This window comes from Arachis stenosperma, chromosome 10 (assembly GCF_014773155.1).
Source record: "Arachis stenosperma cultivar V10309 chromosome 10, arast.V10309.gnm1.PFL2, whole genome shotgun sequence".
Lineage (NCBI taxonomy): Eukaryota > Viridiplantae > Streptophyta > Magnoliopsida > Fabales > Fabaceae > Arachis > Arachis stenosperma.
Genome location: NC_080386.1, coordinates 33055988 through 33061591, shown reverse-complemented (window position 1 = coordinate 33061591; position 5604 = coordinate 33055988). Strand labels below are relative to the sequence as shown.

Here is a 5604-nt window from a genome sequence, read left to right as displayed (position 1 = left end):
CAGAGACCATGGTTGCTAAGTCAGAGGTATTCTGCTTAGAACTCTCTGTCTGTTGCTGAGAAGATGATGGAAAAGGCTTGCCATTGCTAAACCTGTTTCTTCCACCATTACTGTTGTTGAAACCTTGTTGAGGTCTCTCTTGATTCTTCCATGAGAAATTTGGTTGATTTCTCCATGAAGAATTATAGGTGTTTCCATAGGGTTCTCCTAGGTAATTCACCTCTTCCATTGAAGGGTTCTCAGGTTCATAGGCTTCTTCTTCAGATGAAGCATCCTTAGTACTGCTTGGTGCATTTTGCATTCCAGACAGACTTTGAGAAATCAAATTGACTTGTTGAGTCAATATCTTGTTCTGAGCCAGTATGGCATTCAGAGCATCAATCTCAAGAACTCCTTTCTTCTGACTTGTCCCATTGTTCACAGGATTCCTTTCAGAAGTGTACATGAATTGGTTATTTGCAACCATTTCAATGAGCTCTTGAGCTTCTGTAGGCATGTTCTTCAGGTGAAGAGATCCTCCAGCAGAGCTATCCAGAGACATCTTGGATAGTTCAGAGAGACCATCATAGAAAATACCTATGATGCTCCATTCAGAAAGCATGTCAGAAGGACATTTTCTGATTAATTGTTTGTATCTTTCCCAAGCTTCATAGAGGGACTCTCCATCCTTCTGTCTGAAGGTTTGGACTTCCACTCTAAGCTTACTCAATTTTTGAGGTGGAAAGAACTTTGCCAAGAAGGCATTGACTAGCTTTTCCCAAGAGTCCAGGCTTTCTTTAGGTTGAGAGTCCAACCATATTCTAGCTCTGTCTCTTACAGCAAAAGGGAATAGCATCAGTCTGTAGACCTCAGGGTCAACCCCATTAGTCTTGACTGTGTCACAGATTTGCAAGAATTCAGCTAAAAACTGATGAGGATCTTCCAATGGAAGTCCATGGAACTTGCAATTCTGTTGCATTAGAGAAACTAATTGAGGCTTAAGCTCAAAGTTGTTTGCTCCAATGGCAGGGATAGAGATGCTTCTCCCATAGAAGTCGGGAGTAGGTGCAGTAAAGTCACCCAGCACCTTCCTTGCATTGTTGGCATTGTTGTTGTTTTCGGCTGCCATGGGTTCTTCCTCTTTGAAGAATTCGGTCAGGTCCTCAACAGAGAGTTGTGCCTTAGCTTCTCTTAGCTTTCGCTTCAAGGTCCTTTCAGGCTCAGGGTCAGCTTCAACAAGAATGTCTTTGTCTTTGTTCCTGCTCATATGAAAGAGAAGAGAACAAGAAAATGTGGAATCCTCTATGTCACAGTATAGAGATTCCTTGAGGTGTCAGAGAAAAAGAAAAATAGAAGGCAGAAGTAGAAAATTCGAACTTATCAAAGAAGATGGAGTTCGAATTTTGCATTACGGAAAAGTGTTAGTCCACAAATAGAAGGATGTGAGAAGAAGGGAAGTAATTTTGGAAAATTAAGTAAAGGATTTTGAAAACATTTTGAAAAACACTTATTGATTTTCGAAAATAAGAGTGGGAAAGAAATCAAAAGATTTTGAAATTAGAAATCAAAAACATTTGATTGAAAACTATTTTGAAAAAGATATGATTAAGAAGATATGATTGGTTTTTTAAAAAAAATGTGATTGAGAAGATATGATTTGAAAAACATTTTAAAAAGATTTGATTTTAAAAATTAATGACTTGCCTAACAAAAAAAGATATGATTCAAACATTAAACCTTTCTCAACAGAAAAGGCAACATACTTGAATTGTTCAATCAAATCATTAATTGTTAGGAAGTATCTTTGAAAAAGGAAAGGAATTGATTTTGAAAACATTTGATTGAAAAGATTTGATTTGAAAAAGATTTGATTTTGAAAAACCTTGAAAACTTAAAAAAAAAATTGATTTTGAAAACAAAATCTTCCCCCTTGTGCCATCCTGGCGTTAAACGCCCAGAATGGTATCCATTCTGGCGTTTAACGCCCAAAATGCTACCTTTTTGGGCGTTAAACGCCCAACCAGGTACCCTGGCTGGCGTTTAAACGCCAGTCTGTCCTTCTTCACTGGGCGTTTTGAACGCCCAGCTTTTTCTGTGTAATTCCTCTGCTGCATGTTCTGAATCTTCAGTTCCCTGTACTATTGACTTGAAAATAGAACCAAGATCAAATAAACAAGGCATGCAAGACACCAAACTTAAAATTAGACACTAGACTTAAACAAGAAACATAAAATATTTTTGGTTTTTATGATTTTAAAAATTTTTTTGCGCTTTTTCGAAAATTATATGAAAAGGAAAATAAAGGTATCAAAATTCTTAATGAGAATTCCAGGAATCATGCAATGTTAGTCTAAAGCTTTAGTCTAAAGGAATTAGACATGGCTAGCCAAGCTTCAGCAGGACATTGCATTCAAGAGCTAAATTGATGAGGATCAATCAGCTTTGGTGATGATAAGAACATCACCTTGAAACACTAGAATTCATTCTTAAGAACTCTGAAAAAAAAATACCTAATCTAAGCAACAAGATGAACCGTCAGTTGTCCATACACAAAACAATCCCCGGCAACGGCGCCAAAAACTTGGTGCACGAAATTGTGATCTCTACTTTTACACAAAACAATCCCCGGTAATGGCTCCAAAGACTTGGTGCTCAATACCATGGCATAAACACAACTTCGCACAACTAACCAGCAAGTGCACTGGGTCGTCCAAGTAATAAACCTTATCCGAGTAAGGGTCGATCCCACGGAGATTGTTGCTATGAAGCAAGCTATGGTCACCTTGTAAATCTTAGTCAGGCAGACTCAAATGGGTATAGATGATGAATGAATAAAACATAAAGATAAAGATAGAGATACTTATGTATATCATTGGTGAGAGCTTCAGACAAGCGTATGAAGATGCCTTTCCTTCCGTCTCTCTGCTTTCCTACTGTCTTCATCCAATCCTTCTTATTCCTTTCCATGGCAAGCTTATGCAAGGGTTTCACCGTTGTCAGTGGCTACCTCCCATCCTCTCAGTGAAAATGTTCCTATGCTCTGTCACAGCATATGGCTAATCAGCTGTCGGTTCTCGGTCAGGCCGGAATAGAATCCATTGATTCTTTTGCGTCTGTCACTAACGCCCCGCCTGCTAGGAGTTTGAAGCACGTCACAGTCATTCAATCATTGAATCCTATTCAGAATACCACAGACAAGGTTAGACCTTCCGGATTCTCTTGAATGCCGCCATCAGTTCTCGCCTATACCACGAAGACTCTGATCTCACGGAATGGCTGGCTCGTTTGTCAGGCGAGCACTCGGTTGTCAGGCGATCAACCATGCATCGTGTATCAGGAATCCAAGAGATAAACACTAGAGCCTTGATTGCTTGTAGAACAGAAGTGGTTGTCAGTCACTTTGTTCATAAGTGAGAATGATGATGAGTGTCACGGATCATCACATTCATCAAGTTGAAGAACAAGTGATATCTTGGACAAAGAACAAGCGGAATTGAATAGAAGAACAATAGTAATTGCATTAATACTCGAGGTACAGCAGAGCTCCACACCTTAATCTATGGTGTGTAGAAACTCCACCGTTGAAAATACATAAGAACAAGGTCTAGGCATGGCCGAATGGCCAGCCTCCCAATGATCTAAGAACTAGATGTCCAAAGATGATCTAGAGATCTAAAGTGATCAAAAGATGAAAATACAATAGTAAAAGGTCCTACTTATAGAAAACTAGTAGCCTAGGGTGTACAGAGATGAGTAAATGACATAAAAATCCACTTCCGGGCCCACTTGGTGTGTGCTTGGGCTGAGCAATGAAGCATTTTCGTGTAGAGACTCTCCTTGGAGTTAAACGCCAGCTTTTATGCCAGTTTGGGCGTTTAACTCCCATTTTGGTGCCAGTTCCGGCGTTTAACGGTGGGAATTCTGAGGGTGACTTTGAACGCCGGTTTGGGCCATCAAATCTTGGGTAAAGTATGGACTATCATATATTGCTAGAAAGCCCAGGATGTCTACTTTCCAACGCCGTTGAGAGCGCGCCAATTGGGCTTCTGTAGCTCCAGAAAATCCACTTCGAGTGCAGGGAGGTCAGAATCCAACAGCATCTGCAGTCCTTTTCAGTCTCTGAATCAGATTTTTGCTCAGATCCCTCAATTTCAGCCAGAAAATACCTGAAATCACAGAAAAACACACAAACTCATAGTAAAGTCTAGAAAAGTGAATTTTAACTAAAAACTAATAAAAATATACTAAGAACTCAACTAAAACTACTAAAAACATACTAAAAACAATGCCAAAAAGGGTACAAATTATCCGCTCATCACCTACTGTCTTCATCCAATCCTTCTTACTCCTTTTCATGGCAAGCTGTATGTTGGGCATCACCGTTGTCAGTGGCTACAGTCCCGTCCTCTCAGTGAAAATGTTCAACGCGCTCTGTCACAGCACAGCTAATCATCTGTCGGTTCTCAATCAGGTTGGAATAGAATCCAGTGATTTTTTTGCGTCTGTCACTAACGCCCATCCTTCAGGAGTTTGAAGCTCGTCACAGTCATTCAATCCTTGAATCCTACTCAGAATACCACAGACAAGGTTTAGACATTCCGTATTCTCTTGAATGCCGCCATCAATTCTAGCTTATACCACGAAGATTCTGATTAAGGAATCCAAGAGATATCCACTCAATCTAAGGTAGAACGGAGGTGGTTGTCAGGCACACGTTCATAGGTGAGAATGATGATGAGTTTCATGGATCATCACATTCATCAAATTGAGGAATAAGGGATATCTTAGAACAAGAATAAGCTGAATTGAATAGAAGAACAATAGTAATTGCATTGATACTCGAGGTACAGCAGAGCTCCACACCTTAATCTATGGTGTGTAGAAACTCCACCGTTGAAAATACATAAGAACAAGGTCTAGGCATGGCCGAATGGCCAGCTCCCAATGATCTAAGAACTAGACGTCCAAAGATGATCCTAAGATCTAAAGTGATCAAAAGATATGAAATACAATAGCAAAAGGTCCTATTTGTAGAGAACTAGTAGCCTAGGGTTTACAGAAATGAGTAAATGACATAAAAATCCACTTCCGGGCCCACTTGGTGTGTGCTTGGGCTGAGCATTGAAGCTTTCATGTGTAGAGACTTTTCTTGGAGTTAAACGCCAGCTTTTGTGCCAGTTCCGTCGTTAAACGCCAGAATTCTTGAGCTGACTTGGAACGCCTGTTTGGGCCATCAAATCTCGAGCAAAGTATGAACTATTATAAATTGCTGGAAAGCCCAGGATGTCTACTTTCCAACACAATTGAGAGCGCGCCAATTGGGTTTCTGTAGCTCCAGAAAATCCACTTCGAGTGTAGGGAGGTCAGAATCCAACAGCATCAGCAGTCCTTTTCAGCCTCTAAATCAGATTTTTGCTCAGGTCCCTCATTTTCATCCAAAAAATACCTGAAATCACAGAAAAACACACAAACTCATAGTAAAGTCCAGAAAAGTGAATTTTAACTAAAAACTAATAAAAATATAATAAAAACTAACTAAAACATACTAAAAATAATGCCAAAAAGCGTATAAATTATCCGCTCATCAGGGATCCCGGTAGCCATTGGAATTACAAACATTGGTGG

At 39.7% G+C, this 5604-nt stretch overlaps 1 non-coding gene across 1 annotated transcript; it reads left to right on the top strand.

The window, feature by feature from the left end:
- Positions 1–595: 595 nt before the first annotated feature.
- LOC130958309 (small nucleolar RNA R71) lies at positions 596–703 on the top strand. Its single transcript, XR_009077437.1, has one exon. It is a non-coding gene; the product is annotated as a small nucleolar RNA R71 (small nucleolar RNA).
- The last annotated feature ends 4901 nt before the right edge of the window (positions 704–5604 follow it).